The sequence below is a fragment of the Haematobia irritans genome, chromosome 2, assembly GCF_050003625.1.
Source record: "Haematobia irritans isolate KBUSLIRL chromosome 2, ASM5000362v1, whole genome shotgun sequence".
Classification (NCBI taxonomy): domain Eukaryota; kingdom Metazoa; phylum Arthropoda; class Insecta; order Diptera; family Muscidae; genus Haematobia; species Haematobia irritans.
The window spans coordinates 76,781,599-76,799,430 of NC_134398.1; the positions used below are offsets into that span (position 1 = coordinate 76,781,599).

The window sequence follows — 17,832 nt, forward strand, 5'->3', positions numbered from 1 at the left end:
ATTTAGGTTGAAAAGTATTTGCAACGATGTTAATTTTGAATTTGACTCGCATCGAAAATTGTTTGACAAATTATTGAGTAGCGATGCATTTCAATTTGAGGATAACACTTGAGATATTATTGCTAATGTGTTGAATTTCACTGTTGAGGATAATGTCTGTTTTTTGTTGAGAACGCGATTTTCTCAACAATTTCTCAACTTGAATATTACCCTAATCCTTTGAAAAAATGTTTGAAAAATTGTTGAAGTTTAGCACTTTTCAAACGTTTGTGTTTATTGGGATTCTTTATTATTACGCTATTCTTATAAGATGACATGTAATTAACCGTTAGTCTAAAGAGTTGAGTAATAAATGGGAATTGAAGATCGTAACATAGGCGACGAGGAGAAAAGATTAATTAGAAAAATCTCAGTCGAAAAAAAGACAAAATTCTCTATATTATGATTTTGTTAAAGAGCTCTACAGATTTTTTTTTCGTTCGTAATTTAAACAAAATAAAAATTTCGACAACACGAAAAAATTTTGGATAGATGAAAATGGTAAAGCAATTGCTCATTAAAATGCAAGCCCAGCAGGAGCAGAGCAATACGGCCATACAGGAGCTTTGTAGGACATTGGGAGACAATAGAGGGGTCGGAACTAGTACTTCATCTATGCCGAAAGCAGATAGCTCGGAGTTTGTAATTGAAGCATTGGCTTCAAATATCACAGAATTCCACCATGATGAACATAACCTCACATTCGACATGTGGTACGCTCGCTACGAGGACTTTTTCAAAATTGATGGTAAGAAGCTGGATGATGCAGCAAAAGTAAGACTCTTGTTAAGGAAACTGGATACCATAGTTCACAGTAAATATATAAGTTACATATTGCCAAAACATCCGAGGGACTTTACTTTTGATCAAACCGTCGCAAAGCTCACAGAACTGTTCGGTCTTCATACCTCTCTCTTTAACTTGAGATATAATTGTCTCCAAATCACAAAAGACGCCTTCACGGATTTCATCACATATGCAGGTATTGTCAACAGACAATGTGAAAAATTCAGATTGGGGGAATTGACAATAGATCAATTCAAATGTCTGATTTTTGTAATGGGTCTAAAATCATCAGCAGATTTTGATGTTAGAACAAAATTGCTCAATAAACTTGAAAATGAAGTAGACTCTATAACGTTGGACATACTTTCAAGAGAGTGCCAACGAATAATAAACCTCAAAGTATATACGGTACTCATTGAAAAAGCAAACCATATAGACACCAAAATAAAACAAATAAAGAAGTCACAGTCTCCGAGAGTTCCAAAATATCCATGTTGGTATTGTGGTGGTCTTCATTTTGCTAACGAGTGCTCGTATAAAAAACACAAATGTGAAAATTGCAAATTGATGGGCCATAAAGAGGGCTATTGCAATGTTGCTAAAAACAAAAATATGGTTCTTAAGAACAAACCACAACAGTTTAACAAGACTGGGAAATCAACTAAAGAAACAAAAAGTATTTTTGTTGTAAATAAAGAAGATTCTGTACGAAAGTACATTAACATCGAAGTGAATAATAACAAATTAACTCTGCAGTTTGACACGGCCTCTGATATAACGATCATATCTGAAAGGAGCTTTCAAGAACTCAACATCGAAAATACCCTAGAGGTGGCTGATACAGCTAGAGGCGCCAATGGTGGAAAGGTACCTCTCTCTGGTCAATTTGAGTGCAATGTAACTTTCAAAGACAAATTCGCAAAAGTGGTGTGTTACGTAACACCAATTAATGACTTAAATGTTATGGGCCTGGATTGGATTAACGCTTTGAAACTAGGAGACATGTCTATCAACAGCATCTGCAACAATATATGTGTTGAAAAAGGGGGAAGTACCTTTTCAATAGATAAGAGTATTTCTCTTCTTAAAAGTTCATTTTCAGAAGTGTTGGACGAAAAATTTGGATTATGCACAAAAATGAAGGCTCATTTGGTTACTAGACCAGATATTCAACCAATTTTCCGTGCTAAACGTCCCGTGGCATACGCAGTACAACATCTGGTCGAGGAAGAGCTGCAAAGATTGCAAGATACTGGTGTAATTTCTCCTGTCAACTATTCGGATTGGGCTGCGCCAATCGTAGTTATAAGAATGCAAAATAAATCAGTCAGAATTTGTGCAGATTTTTCAACGCGATTGAACAACGCCCTAGAAAGTCACCAATATCCGCTGCCGCTGCCTGAGGACTTATTTTCAAACCTTGCTAACTCCACATATTTTAGCCATATCGATTTGTCAGATGCGTTTCTACAAATCGAAGTGGACGATGAATCCAAGCATTTACTAACAATAAACACGCACAAGGGTTTATTCCGTTACAACAGAATGGTTTTTGGAGTAAAATCATTCCCATCAATTTTTCAGCAGATAATGGACAAAATGTTATGTCTCTGCATACATAGACGATATTTTTATTTCTGGTAAAGATGAGGCGGAGCACAACAAACATTTATACGAGGTTTTAAGCCGAATCCAATACTACGGATTTAAAATTAAATTTTCGAAGTGCAAATTTTTTGTAAATGAAGTTAAATACCTCGGATACATCATAAATAAAGATGGACTTAAACCCAATCCCGAAGGTATATCAGCCATAAAATACATGCCAGAGTCAACGGATGTATCGGAATTACTATCATTCTTAGGAACAGTCAATTTTTATAGTAAATTCATAAATAATATGAGTGAGCTAAGAGGTCCACAGATGAATTACTGAAGAATAACGTAAAATGGCAATGGACTAATATCACAAAAACTCTTTCTTAAAATTAAAAGAAGCGCTGTCTTCAGATCTACTTTTAACACATTATGACCCTACGAAAGAAATAATAGTTGCAGCAGACGCATCTAGTTATGGCATAGGTGCATGCATATTACATGAATTTCCTGATGGATCTGTTAAAGCAATTAGTCATGCATCCAGATCATTAACTCCAGCCGAAAAGTCGTACAGTCAGATTGAGAAAGAAGCGTTAGCTTTAATTTTCGCTGTAACGAAATTTCACAAAATGATTTTTGGAAGAAGGTTTAAACTTCAAACTGACCACAAGCCGTTGCTTGCAATTTTTGGGAGAAAATCAGGCATTGCCGTCCACCAAGCTAACCGTCTTCAACGTTGGGCAGTTCAACTATTAGCCTACGATTTCGATATCAGTTTCATATCAACTAACAGTTTTGGGTACGCAGACGTCTTATCGCGTTTGATTGATAAGAATCATCTAATGAAGACTATGTAATTGCTTCAATACAAATGGAAGAAGAAATAAACCATATTCTCAGTGATAATCTTCAAATCCTGCCAATAACAAATAAATTGATTAAATATGAAACTGCTAACGACGATAATTTAAAAGTTTTGTTGAAGTATATAGAAAAGGGTTGGCCATCAGATATAAACAACTCTGAATTAAAAAAATTTTTCAACCGGAGAGAGTGTTTAAGCGTTGTGGATGGCGTGGTTATGTTGGGCGACAGAGTCGTGATTCCTAACATATACCGTAAAAGAATTTTGAAACAGATACATTACGGACATCCAGGGATTGAAAGATCTAAGGCAATTGCACGAAGCTATGTTTATTGGCCAAATGTCGACGATGACATAAAAGTCTTTGTCCAAAATTGCGGAAGTTGTGCAACAGCAGCCAAAATGCCAACGAAAACTAATCTTCGATCTTGGCCTATACCTTCAGAGCCATGGGATCGTTTGCACATCGATTATACTGGTCCAATTGATGGATACTATTTGTTAGTGGTAGTCGACGCACTATCTAAATGGCCTGAAATTGTTCCAACAAAATCCATTACAGCACAACGGACAATTGAAATTCTGCAAGACATTTTCGCACATTTTGGATTACCAAGAACAATTGTGTCCGATAACGGCACGCAATTCAAAAGTGCCCAATTTGAAAATTATCTTACAACATCTATGTTCCAGTCCTTTTTATCCAATGTCAAACGGCCAAGCGGAAAGGTTTGTGAATGAAAGGGAGAAAATTCCATATTAACCCAAAAAATTCAAACATTTTTGCAAAGTTATAGGTCTACTCAAAATCCTCACACTCCAGATAAGAAATCACCAGCCGAAGTTCTATTTGGAAGAAAAATACGATTTGTACTTGATTTAGTAAAACCTGATGATGATCGTACGCCTTCCATAAAAAATGAAATCATGGAAAAACAATTTAATATCAAACATGGAACCAAAGAGAGATATATTTCGGAAGGACAGGCAGTGTATGTAAGGATGTATGCAGGCAATAACAATTTTTGCTGGAGACCAGGTAAAATAATAGAAAGTTTTTTGTATAACGTATTTTTGGAAAATGGAAAATTAATAAGAGCCCATATCAATCAATTAGGGAACAATCATAACAATGCTGCTGAAACCGAATCTGATTGGAATACAGCACTGGACGTATATAATGATCCCAAGAACAACCCATCAGCATCCATGTCCAATGCAACCAACGAAGTAGTGTAGTGGTGTATGAACCAATAGTGACACAACCTACGGCTACAACTACGGACACTGAGATGCCTATAATGGATACTCCAACACTCAGACGCTCGAAAAGAACAAGACGACCCGTATTGAGGTTTAGTCCAGTTTAACCACTAAAAAGGGGAGGTGTTGGATGGCAACCATGCAAATGTTGAATGTATTTATATTTATGCACTGAAATGTCATATTCTTTATTATTACGCTATCCTTATAAGATGACATGTAATTAACCGTTAGTCTAAAGAGTTGAGTAATAAATGGGAATTGAAGATCGTAACATTACCTCTATTGGATCGGGCAAAGCTTATTTTCCGATACAAATACGGTGGTGTGCGCGTATAAATTATCTTCTGTATGTAGACCTTATATGCAACAACTCATTAATACCAACCCCGTACAGAACCACGTTATTACGAGATACAGAATCCCGTCGCTTCAAGCCGTACACATATCGCGTCACACTATTAAAAAAGGTATTTAGTTTGCGTTTGCTCACTGAGTCACAGTTTGCAAACAGCTCACATCCATAGATAATACCTGCACACAAAATTTTTTTTTTTTTATTTCAATCACGAAAATCGCGGATTCAATCATTTTTTTAATTGAAATGTCTTCAATCACGAAAATGATAGTATCAATCACCCATTTTGATTGAAAACCAACACGATTTTCAATTAAAAATTTAATTGACTTTTGTCACGGAATCAATTAATTGTGTGATTGAATCAATTAAAAACGTGATTGATTTTTAACATAAAATTCAATCACAGTTTTAATTGAATCAATTAAAATTTTAATTAATTTCGCGACAAAAATCAATCAACTATTTGATTCATTCAATTAAATAATTAATTGAAATTGGCTATAAATTTCAATCAAAAAATTTATATATTGCGACCCTAAAATCGTATTTAGTTTTATTTGAAATAAGAGAAAATATGTGTTTCTTATAAAACATATTTAATATATTATTATTTTTTGAATTATGCAATAGACAAATAAATTTGGTTCTTGTCATTTGTGTTTTGTTCTAACATAACTTACAAATACAATTATTATCAATAACAACTATAGGGTGAAAAAATAAATTATATAAATCATTATCTTCCTTATAATAATAACCATGTCAGCATGTTCCTTCTAATATGTAGATGCGCCCAGATTTCCAACAAATCAGCAGCCTGTAAGCTAAATTAGTTTTTCTGAAAGTAAACAGAATAATTCGAATTTAATTTTGTTCAATTAAAAGTTAATTTTGTTAAACATCACCTGCATAGAATATCAAGTTCAATTCTTAGTTCCAGGTTGCAGATTTATAATCTTCTTTTGCAGTTGTAGTCTTTTAGCATAAAAAGGTGTATTAAGGAGCTCGGTAATTTAATTTTAGTAACAATTGCTTTCCAAAATATCCACACATTGAAATCGTCTATTAAAATTTGAACCAATCAAAGACAAAAATAATGGGAAAGCAATGTTATATTTGATATTATATTGATGATACTTTGCAAATTCTGGAAATAGAAAAAAATATAAATGGAAAATATATATTTTTCATATTTTTAAATCCAAAAGAAAGAACTTTTTTACCATTACATAATTCAGCTCATTAGTTTATATACCAGATATACTGCTCTCTACTTGGGTTCAAACTGATAAAGGCAGGTAAAACAAAAATGCAATTTAATGCCAACGCCACTTCGCAACTTCAAGGTGAATCTTCCAACAAACCCATACCGCTCTTGGTTTTAAGAAAACTAGGAGTGAAAAAAATTATAATTTTAAAATTATAATTTTTATTGCAAACATATTCTTATATATTTGATAAAATGATGGAGTTGATGGGAAACGGTATTCAATGGAAAACGGTATTCACAATTTCTTACCTTCAATAAACGTAGATTGTTTTTCATTTTTACAATACCACAAAACACAAACACAGGTAATTTCAAATGCGTTCTCTCATATATTTTTTCAAACCTTTACCACGTGGCCGTTTGTTGTTGCACACTTTATTTATTTCAACCCTTTGCTATTGTGGCGACACTATTTCAAATCCTACTTTTGTTTTTTGTTTTAAATTATGTAGTAGTCATAGATTATTTTTCATTTCAAGTGATATATGTTTGTTCTTTATTTAATTGAGGATTAACAAAGTAGCCTTAGACTTATGTACGATTTCCTCAAGACAATTGTTTTTCATAATTTGTAAAAAATAAAATTATTGCTTTTTGGAATTTTTAATCATCACGACGCATTGATTTCTACATTGGTGACCCCGACGAAAACTGTTGTTATATCAATTTAAATTTGCAAAATGCCTGGCGACAACAACCATTTAGAAATATCTCGTGTTGCGGTAAAGGTTCCACCATTCTGGCGAATTTTTACACTATGATTTGTTGTTGCGTTCAAAATATTTATGCGCACATTTTAAATGCAGCAGACAGAATGTCGCCAATCATGTTTTTCAATTTACGCGAAAAACAAAAACCCAACCGTTCGTTACGAGTTACTTCCACAGACTGATCTCTCCATCATACATTGTTGAATAAATACCTATTCTCTTGTTCTCTTTTCGCTCTTTCCATTGCTCAAAATTATTCAGTTTCAATCACAAAGGTGATTGGATCAATCACATGTGTAATTGGAAACGGAAAAAATTTCAATCACTTTGTAATTAAAAATTATCAATTAATATTTTAATTGGAAACGTAACAAATATCAATCATTTTTTTAATTGGTTTTTATTCGGATTTGATTAAATAATTAATTTAATCAATTAACATATTAATTGAATCCGTTTCCAAATTCAATTAAGTGTTTAATTGAAAAAATTTTGGTGATAATTTTTTGTGTGTGGTACTATGTACGTCTTAGCCAGAAGAGACCTTATCCTAAGTGGTGTGAGCTATTGCGTGGCCCATAGTGACCGTAATTTACAGCAACCCTGTCCTATGACTGTATTAATGTGATCCCTCCAAGTAAGAGAGCTATTAAACATCACGCCTAGATTTTTCGCACGGTCGACAATTTCAAGTCTCCTCCCACCCATCCGTATATCAATATCGTGAGAAAATCGCGTTAACCTATTTCTTATAATCAAACATTTAGATTTGGTTGGGTTAATACACAGACCATTAGCACCAGCCCGTGCATAAATCCTAGATAAATCATGGTTGATCATCCCCACGTTTTCATCTAGCCCATTCCTCGTGCCACTAATATAGACCTGAACATCGTCCGCGTACATATGCACCTGACAGAAAGACAATTGACTTGGTCATTGATATAAAGGGAGAATAAAAGTGGACCAAGTATCGGACCCTGGGACACTCCTTTTGATACAGACAACGGACTAGACGTAAAAGACTTTGAGAATACCGACTGAAAACGATTAGACAGATACGATGAAATCAATTAGACTGACGAAGGAGAAATCCCGAACAAATGACGCATCTTAGCGCCCAGCATAATATGATCCACACATTCAAATGCCTTGGAATGAAAAAGAAGAACAAGAAAATTGATCCTATTATCCTTCAAATTCCCTCGAATATTCTCAGTAACTTCAGCTAGGGCACTTACACAACTGTGGTTAGGACGAAATCCTGATTGCTCACATAATAGGGAACATTCATTCAAATATGTGTACATCTGCCGATACAGTATCTTCTCAAACACCTTTGAAAGATAAGGAAGAATTGCAATCGGACGAAACTCATTCGAACCCTTGGGCAGTGATATAATCTTAGCATGTTTCCATATAGAAGGAAAGGTACTAGTGGTGATTATTCCATTGAAGAGATATGCGATATATGACAGTATATAAGGCAGAATAATTCTTATAAAACATGTTACTACTTCCGTCTGATCAACACAGGAAAATTCGTTATCCATATGTACGGAAGTAGGCGAAGAGACTGTTGAAATACAATTAAATACTTGTTTTTATAAACACTTTTATTTATAATATAGTATCTGATCATATGTGCTTTAAATTTTTGTATGTATTCATAGAAAATAATTTTTCAGTTAGTTACCTTTCTTCTTTCTTTTCACTTCAAATTAAATTCAATAAATTTCTTTTTGTCATAACCCTTAAAACTATTTGCTGATATTTATCTGGTTATGGGCCCAGATATGGCTGAAGAATTATTCTCTGTGCATCAGTTTGAGGGTCGGAATTTCGACAATTGGAAATTTCGGTTGGAGACTGTCTTAAATGAACATGGCTTGATGGAAGTTGTTCAGAATGATGTTTGCTTGTTGGTATCTCTAAAGCTAAAAGAGATGATTTGCGGAAGAAAGATGCGAAAGCCAAATCCATCATTATTAGAAGAATTGGTGACTCTCATCTAGAATATGTGAAGGACTGTAAAACGGCCTATGAAATATTGGTTTCCCTTTCAAATATCTTTGCAAAGAAAAGTATCTCCAATCAGTTGTTTTTGAGAAAGAAATTGCTCACGATGAAATGTGAAGAATCGGAAAATTTGTGTGATTTTTTTTCTAAAATTTGATAACGTTCTAAGGCAATTGAAATCGTCTGGTGCTACCATAGAAAAATTGGACGGTATATGTCATTTGTTATTAACTCTTCCAGAATCGTTTAGCAATGTGGTAACGGCCATTGAAACTCTCAACCCGGATTCAGTAGAGATGGAATTTGTGAAGAATAGGTTATTAGAAGAGGAACGCAAACGCAAATGCAAAAACGAAGAAAATGTGCCGATTGAAAATGTTGCAATGAAAACAACATTTAAGTTCAAATGTCATTATTGTGGGAAAATAGGCCACATGAAGAAGAATTGTTTCAAATTTAAAAAAGAACAATCAGGTTACAACGGCGAAAACAAAAAGGACAAAAATGAAAGGCAAAGAAAAAGTAATTTTGTAGATTCGAATGTGTGTTTTGTTGCTAATAATGACAATGGTCAAATATCCTTTAACTCCATGAACTGGATTGTGGATTCTGGAGCAACCGACCACATGGCAAATGATGAAAACTGTTTTTATGACCTATATAAGTTAAACATTCCAATAGTAATTGGGGTTGCGAAGGATGGGGTATGTATCGAAGCGGACAAGGCTGGAACAGTGATTGGTTCTTTAAATGTTAATGGAAAACTTTTGAAATGTACCATCAAAAATGTTTTGCTCTGCAAAGATCTAAAATGTAACTTGTTATCTATTCGCCGAATCGAGGAAGCTGGAATGAAGGCGGTATTTGAAGACCGAAAGGTTAAAATATTTAAAAAATATTTGCTAGTATTACAGGGTAAAAGGAGGAACAAAACCTACGAATTTCAAATCAATGTTGAAACTGTTGAAAGTGCAAATCTCGGCAGAACTGAGCAACAATTTGACTTGTGGCATAAAAGACTTTGTCATCTAAACTCAAGTGATATGAAGAAGTTACAGTCAATGGTTGATGGCATGGAAAAGTTCGACGTTAAAAAGACTTTTTGTGAATCGTGTGTTTTTGGGAAACAATGCCGTCTGCCTTTTAAAAACAAAGAAAAATACGTGTCATCATCTAGAATTCTAAATTTGGTGCACACTGATGTATGTGGGCCAATTCACCTTACTTCGTGGAACGGAATGAAATATATGGTGATATTTATAGACGATTATTCCCACTTCACTTCGGTTTACACCATGGCAAAGAAATCTGAAGTCTTAACTCATTTCAAAACGTTCAAAGCTATGGCTGAAAATTTGCATGATGTCAAAATATCTAACTTACGATGCGACAACGGGGGTGAGTATACCTCTAAAGAATTCAAAGACTTTTGTAGAATATCAGGGATAAACATTCAATACACAAATGCTTATACGCCTGAGCAAAATGGAAAGTCAGAAAGAATGAATAGAACATTAATCGAAAAAGCCAGGAGTTTGATATCAAGTTGTGATCTACCGAAATACCTTTGGACGGAAGCTTTATATTGCTCAAATTATGTAACGAATAGAAGTCCAACCGCATAATTTTTGGAGAATAAAACACCTGCAGAAATTTGGGCAGGAAAGAAACCAAATTTGTCTCACTTGAGGGTATTTGGCTCTGCAGCATATGCTCATATACCAAAAGTTTTGCGACGAAAACTGGATACAAAATCTAAAAAGATGTTTATGGTAGGCTATAGGGGAAATGGGTATCGTCTTTGGGATGCAGCAGAAAAGAAGATAGTTCTATCTAGAGATGTCATTTTTAACGAACAAGATTTCAAATGTTCAGATAGCACAAAGAAGACACCAATGTGTGAATTTGAAAGATATGAAAATGAATCGGTTCATGTAGAAAATGGGTTTGATCAAAATAACCGCGTTAGTGAGGATGAATCATTTGAAGAAGTGATTAGTTATCCAGAAGAAATTAATGAAAATATTCAACAGCCCAACGTGAACGATTCTGAAAATACCATGGAGCTTCGAAGAAGTTCGAGAGTGATAAAACCGCCATCTCGATATGATTACATTGCTATTGCTCTAAACGCTGAATGCTTTGTATCTAACGTTCCTCGTACATACAAGGATGTAGAAAATTTTGATGATTCATGCGATTGGTACAAAGCAATAAAAAGAGAACTTGATTCATTGGAAAAGAACCAAACTTGGAAACTCGTCCAACGGCCAAATGGTAAGAGTGTTGTTGGGTGTAGGTGGGTATTCAAACGCAAATTGGACACTGATGGAAATCTTAGCGAATATAAGGCACGTGTTGTTGCAAAGGGGTATACACAATGTCAAGGATTTGACTACGAAGAAACGTACTCCCCAGTTGCGAAGATTGGCACGTTTCGCATCTTGCTAGCTATTGCCAACAAAATGAAATACCATATACATCAAATGGATGTAAAAACCGCATTTTTGAACGGAATTTTGAAAGAGGAAATTTACATGGAACCCCCAGAAGGACTCAAGTGTGACAATAACATAGTTTGTAAACTGAACCGTTGTATTTATGGACTAAAGCAATCACCACGCATATGGAATGAAAGATTTAACAACTTTATAACCCAATTACAATTCGAACGATCTAAAAATGATTATTGTCTTTATGTAACTCACAAAAAATTTTTTTTCTGATTCAATCACGAAATTAATTGATCCAATTAATTTTTTAATTGAAATGTCTTCAATCACGAAAATGATAGTATCAATCACAGTTTTAATTGGGCATAGAAAAAATTCTTGATTAAAAAATTAATTGATTTCATTACCAAATTTCAATTAATTTTTTAATTGATTCAATTAAAAATTTAATTGATGTTGATTGCAAAACTCAATTAATTTTGTAATTAAAAAAGGTAACTATTTTCAATTACATTCTGAATTGGCTCAGAATTTTTATTTGGATTAACAATTGATTGTTTGAAAAAAACAAATTTAATTAAAAATTTAAAAAAAAAGTTCATCACTTTTTTAACTGACTTACCCCCATTTTCATGAAGCTCCGTTAGTGCTACGTTAGCTAACGAACTTTTAAACCGTACTATAGACATATCTGTCATCCCGCCTATATATTCTATATGTCAGTTAGACACCTAACTGCTAAAAAATTTTCAGTTAAAATTAATCGGAGAAAATATATTTCCATTTTACTTTCTGTTAACTGGGAGTTAAAGTCTAACGGAGCTACATGAAATTGGCCGTTAGTCTTCCGAATTTGAATAAAAGTTAATTGTATCAATTAAATTTTTAATTAAAAATTTTTAAATTTTCAATCATTGACTAAATTAACTTAATGTTTCTATCTTGATTAAAAAGTTAATTGTACCAATTAATTTATTAATTGAAAAAAATTTCAACTTCAATTAACTTTTTAGTTGGAAATATTTTGGTGATATTTTTTTCTGTGTAAGGCAAAGAAATGGATCATTAATTTATGTATTGCTCTACGTTGATGATTTACTGATTGTTGGAGAAAATATATTTTTTCAAACCTTTACCACGTGGCCGTTTGTTGTTGCACACTTTATTTATTTCAACCCTTTGCTATTGTGGCGACACTATTTCAAATCCTACTTTTGTTTTTTGTTTTAAATTATGTAGTAGTCATAGATTATTTTTCATTTCAAGTGATATATGTTTGTTCTTTATTTAATTGAGGATTAACAAAGTAGCCTTAGACTTATGTACGATTTCCTCAAGACAATTGTTTTTCACAATTTGTAAAAAATAAAATTATTGCTTTTTGGAATTTTTAATCATCACGACGCATTGATTTCTACATTGGTGACCCCGACGAAAACTGTTGTTATATCAATTTAAATTTGCAAAATGCCTGGCGACAACAACCATTTAGAAATATCTCGTGTTGCGGTAAAGGTTCCACCATTCTGGCGAATTTTTACACTATGATTTGTTGTTGCGTTCAAAATATTTATGCGCACATTTTAAATGCAGCAGACAGAATGTCGCCAATCATGTTTTTCAATTTACGCGAAAAACAAAAACCCAACCGTTCGTTACGAGTTACTTCCACAGACTGATCTCTCCATCATACATTGTTGAATAAATACCTATTCTCTTGTTCTCTTTTCGCTCTTTCCATTGCTCAAAATTATTCAGTTTCAATCACAAAGGTGATTGGATCAATCACATGTGTAATTGGAAACGGAAAAAATTTCAATCACTTTGTAATTAAAAATTATCAATTAATATTTTAATTGGAAACGTAACAAATATCAATCATTTTTTTAATTGGTTTTTATTCGGATTTGATTAAATAATTAATTGAATCAATTAACATATTAATTGAATCCGTTTCCAAATTCAATTAAGTGTTTAATTGAAAAAATTTTGGTGATAATTTTTTGTGTGTGGTACTATGTACGTCTTAGCCAGAAGAGACCTTATCCTAAGTGGTGTGAGCTATTGCGTGGCCCATAGTGACCGTAATTTACAGCAACCCTGTCCTATGACTGTATTAATGTGATCTCTCCAAGTAAGAGAGCTATTAAACATCACGCCTAGATTTTTCGCACGGTCGACAATTTCAAGTCTCCTCCCACCCATCCGTATATCAATATCGTGAGAAAATCGCGTTAACCTATTTCTTATAATCAAACATTTAGATTTGGTTGGGTTAATACACAGACCATTAGCACCAGCCCGTGCATAAATCCTAGATAAATCATGGTTGATCATCCCCACGTGTTCATCTAGCCCATCCCTCGTGCCACTAATATAGACCTGAACATCGTCCGCGTACATATGCACCTGACAGAAAGACAATTGACTTGGTCATTGATATAAAGGGAGAATAAAAGTGGACCAAGTATCGGACCCTGGGACACTCCTTTTGATACAGACAACGGACTAGACGTAAAAGACTTTGAGAATACCGACTGAAAACGATTAGACAGATACGATGAAATCAATTAGACTGACGAAGGAGAAATCCCGAACAAATGACGCATCTTAGCGCCCAGCATAATATGTTCCACACATTCAAATGCCTTGGAATGAACAAGAAGAACAAGAAAATTGATCCTATTATCCTTCAAATTCCCTCGAATATTCTCAGTAACTTCAGCTAGGGCACTTACACAACTGTGGTTAGGACGAAATCCTGATTGCTCACATAATAGGGAACATTCATTCAAATATGTGTACATCTGCCGATACAGTATCTTCTCAAACACCTTTGAAAGATAAGGAAGAATTGCAATCGGACGAAACTCATTCGAACCCTTGGGCAGTGATATAATCTTAGCATGTTTCCATATAAAGGGTGATTTGTTAAGAGCTTGATAACTTTTTTAAAAAAAAAACGCATAAAATTTGCAAAATCTCATCGGTTCTTTATTTGAAACGTTAGATTGGTCCATGACATTTACTTTTTGAAGATAATTTCATTTAAATGTTGACCGCGGCTGCGTCTTAGGTGGTCCATTCGGAAAGTCCAATTTTGGGCAACTTTTTCGAGCATTTCGGCCGGAATAGCCCGAATTTCTTCGGAAATGTTGTCTTCCAAAGCTGGAATAGTTGCTGGCTTATTTCTGTAGACTTTAGACTTGACGTAGCCCCACAAAAAATAGTCTAAAGGCGTCAAATCGCATGATCTTGGTGGCCAACTTACCGGTCCATTTCTTGAGATGAATTGTTCTCCGAAGTTTTCCCTCAAAATGGCCATAGAATCGCGAGCTGTGTGGCATGTAGCGCCATCTTGTTGAAACCACATGCCAACCAAGTTCAGTTCTTCCATTTTTGGCAACAAAAAGTTTGTTAGCATCGAACGATAGCGATCGCCATTCACCGTAACGTTGCGTCCAACAGCATCTTTGAAAAAATACGGTCCAATGATTCCACCAGCGTACAAACCACACCAAACAGTGCATTTTTCGGGATGCATGGGCAGTTCTTGAACGGCTTCTGGTTGCTTTTCACTCCAAATGCGGCAATTTTGCTTATTTACGTAGCCATTCAACCAGAAATGAGCCTCATCGCTGAACAAAATTTGTCGATAAAAAAGCGGATTTTCTGCCAACTTTTCTAGGGCCCATTCACTGAAAATTCGACGTTGTGGCAGATCGTTCGGCTATTCATGATAAAATGTCAAAGCATACTGAGCATCTTTCTCTTTGACACCATGTCTGAAATCCCACGTGATCTGTCAAATACTAATGCATGAAAATCCTAACCTCAAAAGAATCACCCTTTAGAAGGAAAGGTACTAGTGGTGATTATTCCATTGAAGAGATATGCGATATATGACAGTATATAAGGCAGAATAATTCTTATAAAACATGTTACTACTTCCGTCTGATCAACACAGGAAAATTCGTTATCCATATGTACGGAAGTAGGCGAAGAGACTGTTGAAATACAATTAAATACTTGTTTTTATAAACACTTTTATTTATAATATAGTATCTGATCATATGTGCTTTAAATTTTTGTATGTATTCATAGAAAATAATTTTTCAGTTAGTTACCTTTCTTCTTTCTTTTCACTTCAAATTAAATTCAATAAATTTCTTTTTGTCATAACCCTTAAAACTATTTGCTGATATTTATCTGGTTATGGGCCCAGATATGGCTGAAGAATTATTCTCTGTGCATCAGTTTGAGGGTCGGAATTTCGACAATTGGAAATTTCGGTTGGAGACTGTCTTAAATGAACATGGCTTGATGGAAGTTGTTCAGAATGATGTTTGCTTGTTGGTATCTCAAGAAACGAACGAAGCTAAAAGAGATGATTTGCGGAAGAAAGATGCGAAAGCCAAATCCATCATTATTAGAAGAATTGGTGACTCTCATCTAGAATATGTGAAGGACTGTAAAACGGCCTATGAAATATTGGTTTCCCTTTCAAATATCTTTGCAAAGAAAAGTATCTCCAATCAGTTGTTTTTGAGAAAGAAATTGCTCACGATGAAATGTGAAGAATCGGAAAATTTGTGTGATTTTTTTCTAAAATTTGATAGCGTTCTAAGGCAATTGAAGTCGTCTGGTGCTACCATAGAAAAATTGGACGGTATATGTCATTTGTTATTAACTCTTCCAGAATCGTTTAGCAATGTGGTAACGGCCATTGAAATTCTCAACCCGGATTCATTAGAGATGGAATTTGTGAAGAATAGGTTATTAGAAGAGGAACGCAAACGCAAATGCAAAAACGAAGAAAATGTGCCGATTGAAAATGTTGCAATGAAAACAACATTTAAGTTCAAATGTCATTATTTTGGGAAAATAGGCCATATGAAGAAGAATTGTTTCAAATTTAAAAAAGAACAATCAGGTTACAACGGCGAAAACAAAAAGGACAAAAATGAAAGGCAAAGAAAAAGTAATTTTGTAGATTCGAATGTGTGTTTTGTTGCTAATAATGACAATGGTCAAATATCCTTTAACTCCATGAACTGGATTGTGGATTCTGGAGCAACCGACCACATGGCAAATGATGAAAACTGTTTTTATGACCTATATAAGTTAAACATTCCAATAGTAATTGGGGTTGCGAAGGATGGGGTATGTATCGAAGCGGACAAGGCTGGAACAGTGATTGGTTCTTTAAATGTTAATGGAAAACTTTTGAAATGTACCATCAAAAATGTTTTGCTCTGCAAAGATCTAAAATGTAACTTGTTTTCTATTCGCCGAATCGAGGAAGCTGGAATGAAGGCGGTATTTGAAGACCGAAAGGTTAAAATATTTAAAAAAGATTTGCTAGTATTACAGGGTAAAAGGAGGAACAAAACCTACGAATTTCAAATCAATGTTGAAACTGTTGAAAGTGCAAATCTCGGCAGAACTGAGCAACAATTTGACTTGTGGCATAAAAGACTTTGTCATCTAAACTCAAGTGATATGAAGAAGTTACAGTCAATGGTTGATGGCATGGAAAAGTTCGACGTTAAAAAGACTTTTTGTGAATCGTGTGTTTTTGGGAAACAATGCCGTCTGCCTTTTAAAAACAAAGAAAAATACGTGTCATCATCTAGAATTCTAAATTTGGTGCACACTGATGTATGTGGGCCAATTCACCCTACTTCGTGGAACGGAATGAAATATATGGTGATATTTATAGACGATTATTCCCACTTCACTTCGGTTTACACCATGGCAAAGAAATCTGAAGTCTTAACTCATTTCAAAACGTTCAAAGCTATGGCTGAAAATTTGCATGATGTCAAAATATCTAACTTACGATGCGACAACGGGGGTGAGTATACCTCTAAAGAATTCAAAGACTTTTGTAGAATATCAGGGATAAACATTCAATACACAAATGCTTATACGCCTGAGCAAAATGGAAAGTCAGAAAGAATGAATAGAACATTAATCGAAAAAGCCAGGAGTTTGATATCAAGTTGTGATCTACCGAAATACCTTTGGACGGAAGCTTTATATTGCTCAAATTATGTAACGAATAGAAGTCCAACCGCATAATTTTTGGAGAATAAAACACCTGCAGAAATTTGGACAGGAAAGAAACCAAATTTGTCTCACTTGAGGGTATTTGGCTCTGCAGCATATGCTCATATACCAAAAGTTTTGCGACGAAAACTGGATACAAAATCTAAAAAGATGTTTATGGTAGGCTATAGGGGAAATGGGTATCGTCTTTGGGATGCAGCAGAAAAGAAGATAGTTCTATCTAGAGATGTCATTTTTAACGAACAAGATTTCAAATGTTCAGATACACACAAAAAAAATTTTTTGATTTCAATCACGAAAATCGCGGATTCAATCATTTTTTTAATTGAAATGTCTTCAATCACGAAAATGATAGTATCAATCACCCATTATGATTGAAAACCAACACGATTTTC

General features: G+C 34.3%; 1 protein-coding gene across 2 annotated transcripts in view; it reads left to right on the plus strand.

The window, feature by feature from the left end:
- Window positions 1-17,832, plus strand: part of LOC142225565 (zinc finger CCCH-type with G patch domain-containing protein) — a 47,972-nt gene that overhangs the window by 11,849 nt on the left and 18,291 nt on the right. The window lies entirely within an intron of this gene.